Genomic DNA, 13,485 nt, shown 5'->3' with positions numbered 1-13,485 from the left:
CACCCTGGATTTTCACATCTGGAAAAAAAAATTGTGCAAAAATGTTGATCTTGTGCAATGAAGCCAACTACTTTTAAAAAAAAAATCAAAAATGCATACCTTTTTAACTTCTTGACTCCTCTGCCATTGCTTAATCTAAAAATCACACAATTTTTAACTTCTAATAATTTGAAAGGAATACTTTAAAATTCAATCAGAATGAATAATGATTTGTATCGCAAGGTCACTTTGATTCTTTAATTGACCCATGATGCTACAACCCCAAAAATCCATGTCACCCTAATATTCTTAGAAAAATATGTAATTGCTCAGAATTGGCAAAAGAAAAAAAAAAAAAAAGCACTCCCGCTAGGTGACAGGCACATTCCAAGCAATAATGATAATACAGTGTTGGCTTCGGTCTGCTCATTTTTCAGATGAGATATCTTTGATTTCACAAAGTTATGTTATAAATGTTGCACATGTAGATCTAGATAAGGCCTATAACTGCTGAGACTACAAAGTTTAGCTTTAATGTGCCAGGTGCCTAAAACATTCTTTTTTCAATGATTTTCTTTTTTTTTCTTTTTGGTTAGTTTAATGTGTGTAGTACTTCATCATGCAACATATTTATTTCAATATTCCACCTCTTTTTTTTATAAGCAATCATTATTTGTGGAGCATTGTGGCCCAGTGGATTAGTCTCCGGACTTTGAAACAGAGGGTCGTGGGTTCAAATCCCAGCCATGGCGTAATTTCCTTCGGCAAGAAATTTATCCACATTGTGCCGCACTCAACCCAGGTGAGGTGAATGGGTACCCGGTAGGATTTATTCCTTGAACGCTTTAGCGCCTATTATTATGGCGGCTTAGCTACAGCCGGGGTAATAACATGATACCAAGTATCAAAGCACAGTTGAGTATATGCACATAGTAACTGCGCTATATAAATGGACATATTATTATTATAAGAGGGGGGTCAAAACGAAATTTTTGTAAAAACTAAAGGAGTTTTACAATGTAAAACATGTGTTATCATAAAATTGTACAAAATGAGGTTATTCCCATGACACATGTAATACATGTACATGTAGCTTCAGTTCTAATCATTGGATTCGCATGATATTTTGAGGAAATGTGTATCTTGAAGAGTACAATAAAATAAATAAATAAAGTTCATTTATTCAAAAATCATGATTTTCAAGGTCATGACTTTGAAAGACTTTTATTTTGCTTATGCAAAGCAAACCTGCTACAAAGAAAATATTTTTTGTAGATCAGCTCATAAGCTTTCCACAGTTGGAGTTTAAGGTGACCTTTCGAGCCATGTGACCCTCCCACCATAATTACATGTACATGTATTCAGATTTTGTTTTCTTAACATGAGCAACGTTTGTTAGTTACTGCAAGGGCGAGCCATTTAAATAACCTCTGTGACCTTTAACCTCCAATACTGCAGCATAAAAAATAACCATAATTGTCACCATCAGACAATATACATAACAACTTAAAGTTGATCTTCCAATGATCATGACAGAGTTTCATTTTCAAAATCATGATTATATTATGCATAACAATTCTTCCTGACATAGCAATTCAGGCCAAAAAAAAAAGCCTAGCTATGAAATCACACACAAAAAAATCTAGCCAAGAGCTGCAATTTCCATCCATTTGAACACTGAATGATTTTCAGTGCAATATTTCTCTCCAATTTGTGCGAGGACATTTTTTACAATATTATTTTTCTTGTCACTGAATACATCTAGAGATTTGGAATCTATAATACATACTGATTTTTCAAGGAACTGAGTGAAGCCAATTTATTCAACTTTTACGAACATAATTGGATGAAGCCCTCCAGTCTCCAGAAATAAGCCAACAACATGTATATCAAATGATATATTTTGTGGAAACAGGAGCCCTGGCGTGTGGCAAGTTTTAAAAGTAGATATATTTTAAAGATCTTTATGCATAACCTTTTTTGTGCCTACATGTATTAAAGAAAAATACAGTTTATATGTCTATAAACTGTATATGATATAATTTTTCCTTTAATACATGTAGACACAAAAAAGGTATTATATATCTTGGTATGAGTCAGGCAAAAAAATTCAAACTTCAGGGGTATGCTTTTAATACAACTTATGACCTCAATCTGCAACATTCAATAAGCTTTAACATTGCAAAAAAGGGGAATTTTCCAGGGCCCCTTTTTTAAAAGTTTCCTGGGCTCTTGTGAGCATTTTTTTTTTTGGGGGGGGGAATCCCTGAGCCCCCGTCTAATTTTTCCCCTGGATTGGGTACATTAAATCTTAAAACTAAAAAAGGGGCATTCAGCGTACCAATCAATAAAAAAGGTACATGTAACCCCCCCCCCATCAGATAAATTTGTGAAATATGTTAAGATGTCAAACCATTACAGAAATTTGATTGTAACCAGTACATGGACAAAATTCCTTTTTAAACCAAACATAGTGCACTTACTGCATGAGCAAGATGTTCTATAGCCGTATAAATACAGGAAAATTATAAAACTTTTAAAGGGACAAAACACAGCAAAAAATAGAAAAAATAAAAATTATGAACCAGGGAGACTTGTTCCAATGACTTGAAAACAAGACCAAATTTTGATAACGTGGCAAATCAGGCTGTAAGTAATTAGGGTACTATCAGAAAGTCTTTAGAATAGCTGGAGTTCTCAACTGTACAAGTCTGTCTATTGTTGTGCAAAAAAAATCAATATACTATAACAAAAAAATGTATATCAAGCGCAGAGTTGAAGGAGTGTAGTAGCATGAAGTTTTCTCTCCAGTCACAATGGTTCAGTCCTCATCCATCAGTTGCTTCATTTTTATTCTCTGTCTGCAGTCTGTACGACATCTCTAGAGCTCCCTCATGAGTTTCTAAGCCCCTAAACTAGTTAAAGACAGGAGATGCATTTACCTTAATATGTAGCAGGTGTCAGTCTTCAATAGTTAAAAAGACGTTGGTTGGGATGGATGGTGGTTTGTGGAGTTGAGAAAGATGTAAGCAGTGACGATGCCAGCAGGTGATGAAAGTTGGTGAGTGCACTTCGTCCTCAATCTTCCCCTGCCATGATGGCCCTGATGAAGCGCCCTCTGCTGATTGGTCAACCACCCCAGACGATATGAAAAGACCCCTCTCCTACTGCTACTGATTGGATACGGCAGATCTGTCCTGTCCAAGTACCCGAGATGATGAGTTTATTGGGAAGAGTCAAACGACGCAGTGAAGCCAAGCATCTACAGGTGTCCAGTCACAAACCTACCATGCAGTCCGTTTGGGTGATCCTCCAATAACCTTATGTAATGTAGCAAAAATAACACTTTAAAAAACTGTGCCTGTCACTCAGGATTGACAAATGTCTGTATACATGTAGCAACATGGTTAATCATTCATTAATCAGATACAACAGTCTGAATGAATCTATTATTAACTGTCTGTGATCAAAGCTTATATCAATCATCTAATAGCCATTCCTACAAAAATATTTAGCAAACAAAGCCTGGGGGCCACTTACATTGACGAGTGGATACCATGCGCGACCAAAAAAACACGTAAAAAGGATGTCTTTTTTAAGATAGGGCACGTTACGTACGTAATGTAATAAGGGTGACAAAAACACTAAAATAATGAAAAAAGGGTATCTATTTTCGCTAGGGAGCTACGTGTTGAGGGTCAAATTTGCAATGGTATAAAAAATTAAGACTAAATTGTATAAAGGAAGTACTTTCTGCTCCAAGAGTCAACACTACGTGTTTAGAGTACGAATTGCGCAAGGTGTGGGCAGTACTAAACCCAACAATGTAGTAGCCGACGATCAACGTCCATGACATAACAATGAAAATATTGCTGTACTTGTTTAGGGGTTCAATTCAGGGAATACTTGCCAAGAGGATCATTTTGTTTCCAATACTTGTTAAGGGTAGGGTTTCATCACATTCCAATACTTGTTAAGGGGTGCATTTTCAGAATATGGGAAATACGTGTTTAGGGTGCTTTTCGAGACCCCATGGTCGCGCTTGGTATACACTCGTCAATGGAAGTGGCCCCCCAGGAAACACAGTCACAAATCATGGGAAAATGGAATCATACTGAATTTGCAAAAGACTTTATTTGCACAGTATAATCTGTTCTTCATGTGAGCCTGTCTGATTAATGTGATAAATTTTTTGACAGTATGAATCTCATCAAACTCAGGATCATCACTTACATTGTACTCCTTCAATAAAGCTTGGAGTCCTAGACTGTTAACAAGTCCCATGGTTCTTAAATCAAAACAGACCACATTAAACAATATGTTTCAAAGTGAAACTACATGAATTTTATTACAACTGCATGCAGTAAAATTTATGCAAGATAAAAGCGTATCACCTGACCTCTAAAAGTGTATAATAAAGACCTCTGTGACCTATGACTTCACAAATCCAAAATCTCACAAGATCATTCAGAGTCACATACATTTATACATGGACTAAGTTTGAAGTTGGTTTTTCAGTTTTCATAATAATATATTTCAATTATGACCTTTGTGAATTTTTGACCTCATAGCCGAAAATCTATTAATCAGATCATCATCCCTTGTATTACATACGGTATTGGTATGAGCTAAGTTTGAAGTTAAAGGTAAAAGAAAGTAGTTGCAGCAAGAAATTATTTCATGCGAAAGTCTTTAAATCAAGGTAATTGTCACCATTATAATCATATATCTACATGTAGATCTGGTACATTAATGTGAACTTATATGTTTGTGAAATCATGAAATCTTAGCTCCAAAACCGATGATAACACAAAAAAGTATGTAGGACAGTGTACTAATATTGCTTGGAAAAGTACCCATTTGATGGGATTCCGTGCTTATTTTGGTAATTTCTCAGCACTTACAGTGTACACATTTTCTTCCAGAGCCATTTGGCACACATTTTTTTTAGTTTACAAACACTTGTGTGGTAATTTTATTGGATTCTGTTTGAACTTATTTTGAGATCATTACCACAGTTCTGGTACAAAAACAGGATGGACAAGTACGGAAGACCTGATAACTTAATGCGTACCGTATAAACCACCTGCAAATAATGAGCGGAGGCATAAAATCCAGTTTACATCTGGTTGGTCAGTCTATGCCCTCAATTTCATCCCCAAGACTAGTGCCAATTACATAACACACTACATGGTTGGTCAGGTGGCATTGTTTATTTTACTTTCCATATGATCAACTGTTTGATTTCTCATAACACAAACTTTGAGTTATTGGGCAATAAATCATGGCACTTACATGTAGCAAGATATCTTTGCATATAACCTACAATGTAAGCCTAGTAAATCCTATCTGTTCTGAAATATGCCTTCTATCCCACATCTCATCTTAATACATCTTTGAGGTGTCTTGGGGATGGGAACTATATGTACATACAAGCTGATGAACAACAAATTCGATGATTTTCAAGTATAAGTTAGACAATCCTCCATAACCAATGGCCCCTATTAAAATGGAAGTCATTAATTTCAACTTCATATAATAGGCATCAGTAATGATTTATAAACATAATCAAGCATGAAATGGCAAGGCATTGGTAAAATGCATTTTCCCCATTATTTTTCTTCTTCTTTTTACACAATATTCGTGTAAGATTTCAAGATCTTCTATAAATGTGGTTTTAATAATTCATTCCAATATTTACAGTGATATTTGCAGTGATACATACCTATTCTAGTCACGTGTGGAATCCTTCACCCAAAGAACCTAAATCTATTCATAAAGAAAAAAAGAAAATTGTGTTATGAGTTTACAAAGTTTGATCCCAGGTCTTTTGACAATACAATACATGCACATACATGTATGCTAATGTTATGCATGATAATGAAACAGTTTGAAATGATGTTCATCAAATATTGATTGGTATAAGTGATACTCTCTTTATTTCATAGTATATTTCTAAAACAATCGTAAAGTGATAAAAAGATTGTTCTAGGCCCATAGTCTGCAATTTGAATAGACGTGGAGGGTAGATAAAGATGAATGTTCAGTTCTAACCAATATTAACGAAGATGATTAATGACATAAAAACAATAGGACTGTAATGAATCCAAGGGCACGCAGCTTGGATTACAGGAGCACGCCTGAGGGCTGTTTCATAAAGTTGTAAGTTAGAAGGGACTTTAAGAACTGGGTCCCGTAACACAAAGGTTAGCGATTATTCGTACACTTGATTTTCACGTTTAATTGTACATTGTAGTCAATGCAAACAATCGTAGAAAAATTTTCTACGATTGATTGCTAAGCTTTGTGTTACGGGCCCCAGGTGATCCTTTCTTGTGGTAAATGATTTTAACCATTAAATGGTGATTATTCAGTAAGAAAGTTATTTAGTAGGAAAGGTTCACCAGTCGGTCTTAACTTTCCAACAGCTTTTATGAAAAACCCACCTGGATTACAGGTTAAATATTTAGTTGACATAGAGGGTGTTGTTTAATATTGATGAAACTTGAAAGAAACTTTTTCAGAAATCAGAGAGACAGCATCAATTTTGGTGTTTGAAGTGCAAAATCAAAATCACAGAACGGAAACAGTACTATAAATGAATTTGTTTGAGTTGTGTTTTCAAAAATGAAATGACACGGCCAAATTCCATTTTTTGTTCTTCATGCCAGATATCAAAAAACGACTTACAATGTGTACCTTGATTCTGTTTAACTTTAGCTTTTTAGTCATATTTTTACAATATCTTGGCCATTGACTTTATAGTCTAGGTGATTGGTGAAAAATATGTTCAGAAAATGGTACAAGTATGAAAATTTGCATAAAGGTAGAGTGAGATATTCTAAACATTTTTAGCAGGGAGTGCCAACGTGAGTTTCCCAAATCTTAGCAACGGTTGCTAGGTAATATTTTTACCTTAGTAACTGAGCTTTATTGGGCTTGAGTAACATTTTTACAGGTGATATGTCACATAAATTGTAATCTAAAGCATGTTCATCTGTATCACAATAGTTTTGATCCATTTATCCATAGCAACAAATTGTTTATCATTGTTCAGATCATTATAATTTTCTCAGAATAGCTCAGAAATTAAATCTGACCCATAGATTCCTCATGTGATGAATATTTCCACAGGTAGACCCAATGAGCACCATAGAAACGGTTGCTAGGTAACATTTTCCTCAGTATGTTTTTCATTAGATTATAATTTCTATGAACTACATCTTTTCTATTTTTAAGGCATTAATACGTTAATCACAACCCAGGAACAGTTATTCCATGTATACCCGACCATGCAAAGTACCAGTTGCTATTAAAGTAACATGTTTTCTGTAGCAACCAGTAGCAATGAAGATCATATTAGTTCTCCATGCCGTTCCCGGACCTAATGCCACGTGCAGGAGTTGATTTTGACTGGTCAGTTCCGTCTCCAGATGTTTTGACCTGGATCAATCCTATGCAGCGCCTGGATCTATCATGACGTGAAAGATCTTGCACAGGTTCATTTGGACCCATCATTTCCATTTCTAGGCATGTTGACCTGGATCCTGCAGCTATAATGCTTGATCTATCACGATTCGATCCTGCAGAAATTGATTTGGACCTGCCCGTTCTGTTTCCGGGTGTTTGACCACCCAATCCTGTAGCTCAAGCCTTTATTATCACATGAAAGATCTTGCAATTGGACTGGCCAGTTCTGTTTCTAAGCATGTTGGCCTGATCCTGCAGCTCAGTGATCTATCATGACTGGAAAGCTATTGCAGAAGTAGATCTTGACCCGTTTTGGCTGGGATCATGCACCTTCAAGATCTATCATGAAAGATCTTGCAGGACTATGAGCAGCTGACTTTGTAACCTACGTACATGTACGTGAAGCACTTGGTATGTGGCTACTCGGCCACAAAACAGTAGCATGAAGTTCTGATGTGTTTCTTCCTTCCATATGCCTCCAATACTTCTTGGCATGCCAACTAAGATGGAAATAATTATGCTGATGGCATTATCACCTTGTCTCGCAATATGTCCTTATGGGAAGAGATGTTTCTTACACTTTGATTGATGAACAATTCATTGTCCCACCAAAGAGGACGATGACTGAAACTTTCTTGATGCATTCCTCTGTTGCCTCTAATATTCTTTGACGAGTATAATGCATACTTACATTGGTTTGCTTTCCCCTACTTTTAATTAACACAAACAGTCTCAAACTTACATTTTGGAGTAAATATATGCCCAACTTTGAGAATGAATGTGCGACACCTTAAATGTAAGTTTGACTCATTCGCTAGAATTGTACCCAAAGTCCCAGGCTATTGGAAGCTGTACAGTTGTACATCATGTAAATACTTTATTTTCTTTATCATCTAGGAACTATTGCAAAATATCTGTAAATTATGTAAATGACTCAACTGCCCAGCATTATAAACAAATTTTTAAAACAGATACGCACAGTGCTTCTAAATCTATTAGAATCATGTTTTTGGAAAAGATCATGCTGAAATAGAATGGGAAAGAATTATGAAAATATTCATCTCAAGCAGGTTTGAAGCTATACCAACACCTTTACATTGCTTTATATTTTCCAACCGTACTTTTTGATGAGCTTGTACAACATACAATATCTTGTAGTCATCTTCATAATTTATAGGATGCGGCCTTAGTGATAAGTGTCAATTACAGAGATAGCCATTCTCTTGAAAGATTTTGTTGTATAATCACCAAATGTACTACTTCGTTATATATTCATAAGTAGAGCACGTAGCACGTACAGTCAACGATGCTGGAGGCTTTTTCAGTTCTACTGTGCTATACAGTGAACATACAGCCAATGATGCGTGAGGCTGTTTCAGATCTACTGTACTTTCTTTACAGTGTACATACAGTCAATGATTCTTTTTCAGGTCTACTGTACATGCTATGTATAATTCCTCCAAGGAGGATCACAAACTTGATGAGATCTTGGAGCTTGCATGTCTCAGTGACCCCCAAGAGCTATGCTGGCTGGAGCTCCGGCTCCTGTTAGGGTCACCTAAGCCAGACAGGTCAAAGGGAGAGTCGAGACTAAGAGTGATACCTGGCCCTCCATGTTGAGGGTTGGGCACAAGGCTAACAGATCTGTCCCATAAAATGATACGGAAACAGCAACGAATATAACCAGCACTTCATGGCATGATAGGCTTTCAAAGTCATCAACAGATGCATCTTTGATTGAAAAAACCTAAGGTACACATGGAGAACAATAAAGAATTTGGCACAGGACCGACAGAAGTGGAGGATATTCATTGCTGCCTTACATGCCAATGGAGTCATAACGGACAGTAACAATGATACATGCTATTCAAGTCAGTCAATAATATCAAAACTTCACTGACAAGTGTGTTGACATTACTCGCCATTACTTTCCATTGAAGCTCTGTCATTTAGGAGCGATTAGTTCATATAAATCCAATTTCAGCTTCCCTCAATGTTTAATGTCTTTCCCAGTGTCACATTTGACACAAATATAATACCCTGTCTCATTTTCATAACAGAAGAGACCCCATATAATTGTCAAATAGTAAGCACATTCGATGGCCCAGTGATTTTGTTTTTCTATGTGTTAGTTTTGTCATGTAGAGTAAAATGTACAAAGAAAAAGAATAAAATTATGTACATCGAAATCAGTTTTGTCACCTAGGTAACATTATAATTATTTGGACTGCCTCTGAACTTTTTAGGCATGTGAGATATTTATTAACTTCCAAGTTTTATACTTTGACTATTTTTCTAACCATTTTCATTCAAATATTTTGTCCAGATGTTATATTCACTATTCAGGATTATCCATAGTTGCTATGAAAAATGTGTTGCTTAGCAACCGTTTCTAAAAATGGTTGGAATGTTGCTTGATATTTGATTGTAAAATGGGCGCTTAGAAGTCAAAATACAGTTTTTAAACTGCAGATAACACCCCCAAAATGGTGGTTGCTAAGGTAAATGTTACCTAGCAACTGTTGCTATACGAGGAGAGGTTGGCACCCCCTGATAGCAAAATTTCATGCTTGCACCATAATCTGAACAATTCTTGCTATTTATTGCACTGATCATCTAGACTATTAGTCCCTTGGTCTTGAGCATGCCTTGAGATTTTGAAGCCTTGAAAACCATCTTGGGCAATTTCATGAAAGGCTTTTGCCTTCATATTAAAGAAATCAAATTCTTTCAGATACTTTGAGTGATAATGTTAAGCATCATCATCATCATCTGAATCATTACAAGATAACTAGTGTGTTACACAGAGAAGTGTGAGTATTTGTGACAAAAGTTGTTTGGTGCAAGTGAAGCAATTCCTGAATACACTAAATTTAGTGTATGGTGAAGCTAAATGAGGGAGATGGACTCTTTCATCTATAGAAGCACTTCTCGCTCAACTGATACCATAAGCTACTATGTAGACTCATGGAGTTAGTCAGTAAGAAAGGAGAGAAGCAACTATTAATTACAGTCTGACCTCTCTTATCCCGACATGTTGGGACCAGCACCAATCCGGACAAAGAATTATCCGGATCTGAGAGACCCGATATTAAATACACGCAGCTAGCCTCCCCAACGGTAGCTACACGTACAGTGTAATCTATTGAAGAGGGTGTACACAGTATTTCACTGCTGTCAGAGCAAATTATAGTCGTTTTTTACGGAAGTGAAATCGATTGGTTGCCATAAATCTCGGATAATTTTCCTTCATGAAATGATTCAGGAATACATCGAGCATACCTCGAAAGTAAGAGAATGACTCGATGAAACTAAGTTTGAAAATTGGATCATCGCAGCTTCGCTAAGTCAGCCATTGTTATACTGTAGGCTCTAACATGAGTGCTAGCGAGATATGTGTTGTAGTTTTTTTCCCAAAATAAAAAAAAATGTGCTGTGCCCTGATTTACTGGAAAAAAATTCTTCCATGATTGGGTAAGATATTTTCATTAAAAATAATGTGGTTGTACATGTAGGTAGACTATAGACTATTGGAAAATGAATGTAATCAAAGTGAGTTTGCATAACAATTTTGATTTTAGATTGGAATCTCACTTCCCCACAAACTAAATTGAAAAAAAAATCTCGGCAAGTGTGCCTCCAGATAAGAGAATTCGGACTGTATGGAGGATCAGGATTTCAACGTTCCTGACATCAACTGGAAGAAATCACATGTGAACATGTCTTTCAATAACTTGTAGTACATGTTTCTCACTGCCATCAACTCAAGGAAGCTTTCCTTCACCAGCATAATATGCATGTCAACCCACACAGTCCCACATGATATAGAAACTGACAAAACCCAAATGTCAGACTGGATCTTCACGAGCACTGATGCTTTGATCTCTTCAATCAAATACTAGTATTTGCCTCCACTTGGACTTAGCAATCATGCGTGTAACTAAACTTGACATACTACAGGAGAAGGGAGACCTTCAAAGGACCTTTGAAAGAACCAAAATTGGCAAGGTCTTACAGCAGTCTCCAACATCATTAAAATTTGTCATCTCTATGGAATGACTCTGAAAGACCCCTCAAATAAATAATAAAAAAACTGATTGATACTTATTGTCTAACTGGGTTTAGGCTAGTCCTATAGAAATCTTTCAATATGGTCTTTCAGAGATCTTTTATGCAACAAGGGATCTTTCAGAATTCTTTCCATGGATTTTTTTCAATGATCTTTTAATGATCTCTCACAAGTCATGAAAATACTTAGCTGATTTTCTTATTTACAAGATAATCGGATGTATCCATCTAATTTACTTAGCTAGTTCATGTTTCATGGACTGCCCTCAAATATTTTTGTGTGATATCACCATCTCCCAGCGAACCTATGTCACTTCTGCTCACACCTATATCATGCTTGCATGCATGCTCGCAAGCTCTCCTCAGCCGAGGAATTTTTCCTTTAAAAAAGATGTAAGGAAAAGGCAAAACGCCAGGAACGTCTTAAGTCATTGAGAACACCTTGAAGAACAGGGCTCAAGACGAGTGGATACTTATAGTATCGAGCGCCTCCGGCCTCGCATCAATAGCCACGCGCTTGCGCCCACCACTTGGATCGCTTGGATCCAAAATGAAGAAGCGAGCAAGGCAGTATTCATGCGAGAATACAAGAGTTGTTCCGATTTGCAAGCATATACGATGTCTTGTCAAAATAAGCATGTAACGCGATGCGATCAAGAAGGCCTAACCTAGGCTCAACAGAGAGAATGCTAAGGCGACAAGTTCCTTAGAGAGACTACAAAAATGCGCAAGTCTCCTCCTTTGAAGGCGCTTGGGACAAGTACTTCAACAATTTAGGATACATTCTAGATTGGAGTTTGAATAAAGGAGCCAAAGGAAAACAGCCGATGCGGCGAAAAAGCCAATAATGTAGAGTATATATATATATATATATATATATATACATATGCATATGTATAATGTCTCAGACTTTCACGGTGCAGTCGGGCACCATAGACCACCTGACCATGGCACCTCAGGTTGAGATTGGTTGTCATTGGTGTTGGCAGCCAAGTCTGAAATGAGCTTATACACACCCAACCTGAGGAGATGCAAGAAACCTCTCTGAAAAACCTCAAGTGTAGAACCTAGACTAATCTAAAGTTTATTTCCGCGACAGAATGAAAGGTATGCGGGAAGGCGTGCGCTGCGGCCCAGCAGACTCACCCTAAAAATAAGGGGGAAGCTAGGCTTCAGATAGGTAGTGCGCTATGGAGGGTACAAGGTATCCTAGTACTACCTCGCCGCACCAAACAACTTGAGGTTAAGTCGATCGTATCGTCCAACAATAAGCTATACATGTAGCAGGGGTGTGAGTGGTCACAAATAAAAAGATCTGAAAAAAGCTGAAGAGTGTTGAAAAAATCTGAAATAGAAAGAGCTCCCATACCTTTTGTACAGAGGAAAGCCAAAAATAAGCTGAAAATCAAAACCAAAAAAATCTGAAATCAGATAAAAATCTGATCTCTCACACCCCTGATGTAGGTATTGTTCCCCTGTAGAGCACTAAATGCCGAGAGGAAGGGTGTGATACTGGGGTGGTCACGGTGTGAAAACCCCCGACGTATAGCAAAGCCTCCCTGATAACACACCTGAGCAAGGCAACACTCGGGTGTGCTCCACCCCCATGGGTCTGTGGTAAAAGTGACCAACAAACTCCTTGCCAAATGAGGCAAAAACTACAATGAGTTAAGCCAATTGGACAGTGTGAAAGCCCCCACAGGGGCATAGTACACTAAGGGAAGTCAGGTGATTAGTCCCATATGATAAGCCCCAAAAACCTCCATAATGCTTTAGTTAGAAAAGACTAACTCAGAAGAGGTGGACTTTTCCCCAAAAGGGAAAGGTGTGAACGCTTCCTCAAGGAGTGCTAAACTAACCTCAGCCCAACCCCAATGACACAGGGACAGAGCAGTGGTCAAAAGCCAGTGTTCCAGTGCGGGAAAGGGACTCGCCGCCAGCTAGGTATGCCAGTGTGTGTTTTGTTAT

The 13,485-nt window shown here is 37.2% G+C and overlaps 1 long non-coding RNA gene across 2 annotated transcripts; it reads right to left on the bottom strand.

Annotated features, from left to right (window-relative positions):
- Positions 1 to 549: 549 nt before the first annotated feature.
- LOC129262481 (uncharacterized) lies at positions 550 to 7,860 on the bottom strand. 2 transcript variants are annotated; one of them, XR_010293061.1, is made up of 3 exons: positions 5,705 to 7,860; positions 4,213 to 4,267; positions 2,922 to 3,299 (listed from the first exon to the last, which is right to left on the bottom strand). It is a non-coding gene; the product is annotated as an uncharacterized LOC129262481 (long non-coding RNA). The 2 variants fall into 2 exon arrangements; XR_008584652.2 differs by lacking the exon at positions 4,213 to 4,267 and having other exon boundaries at positions 550 to 3,299; positions 5,705 to 5,754.
- Positions 7,861 to 13,485: the final 5,625 nt, after the last annotated feature.

The sequence above is a fragment of the Lytechinus pictus genome, chromosome 1 (genome assembly GCF_037042905.1).
Source record: "Lytechinus pictus isolate F3 Inbred chromosome 1, Lp3.0, whole genome shotgun sequence".
NCBI lineage: Eukaryota > Metazoa > Echinodermata > Echinoidea > Temnopleuroida > Toxopneustidae > Lytechinus > Lytechinus pictus.
Note: the sequence above shows the minus strand (reverse complement) of the source record. Positions and strands in the feature narration are given on the sequence as shown.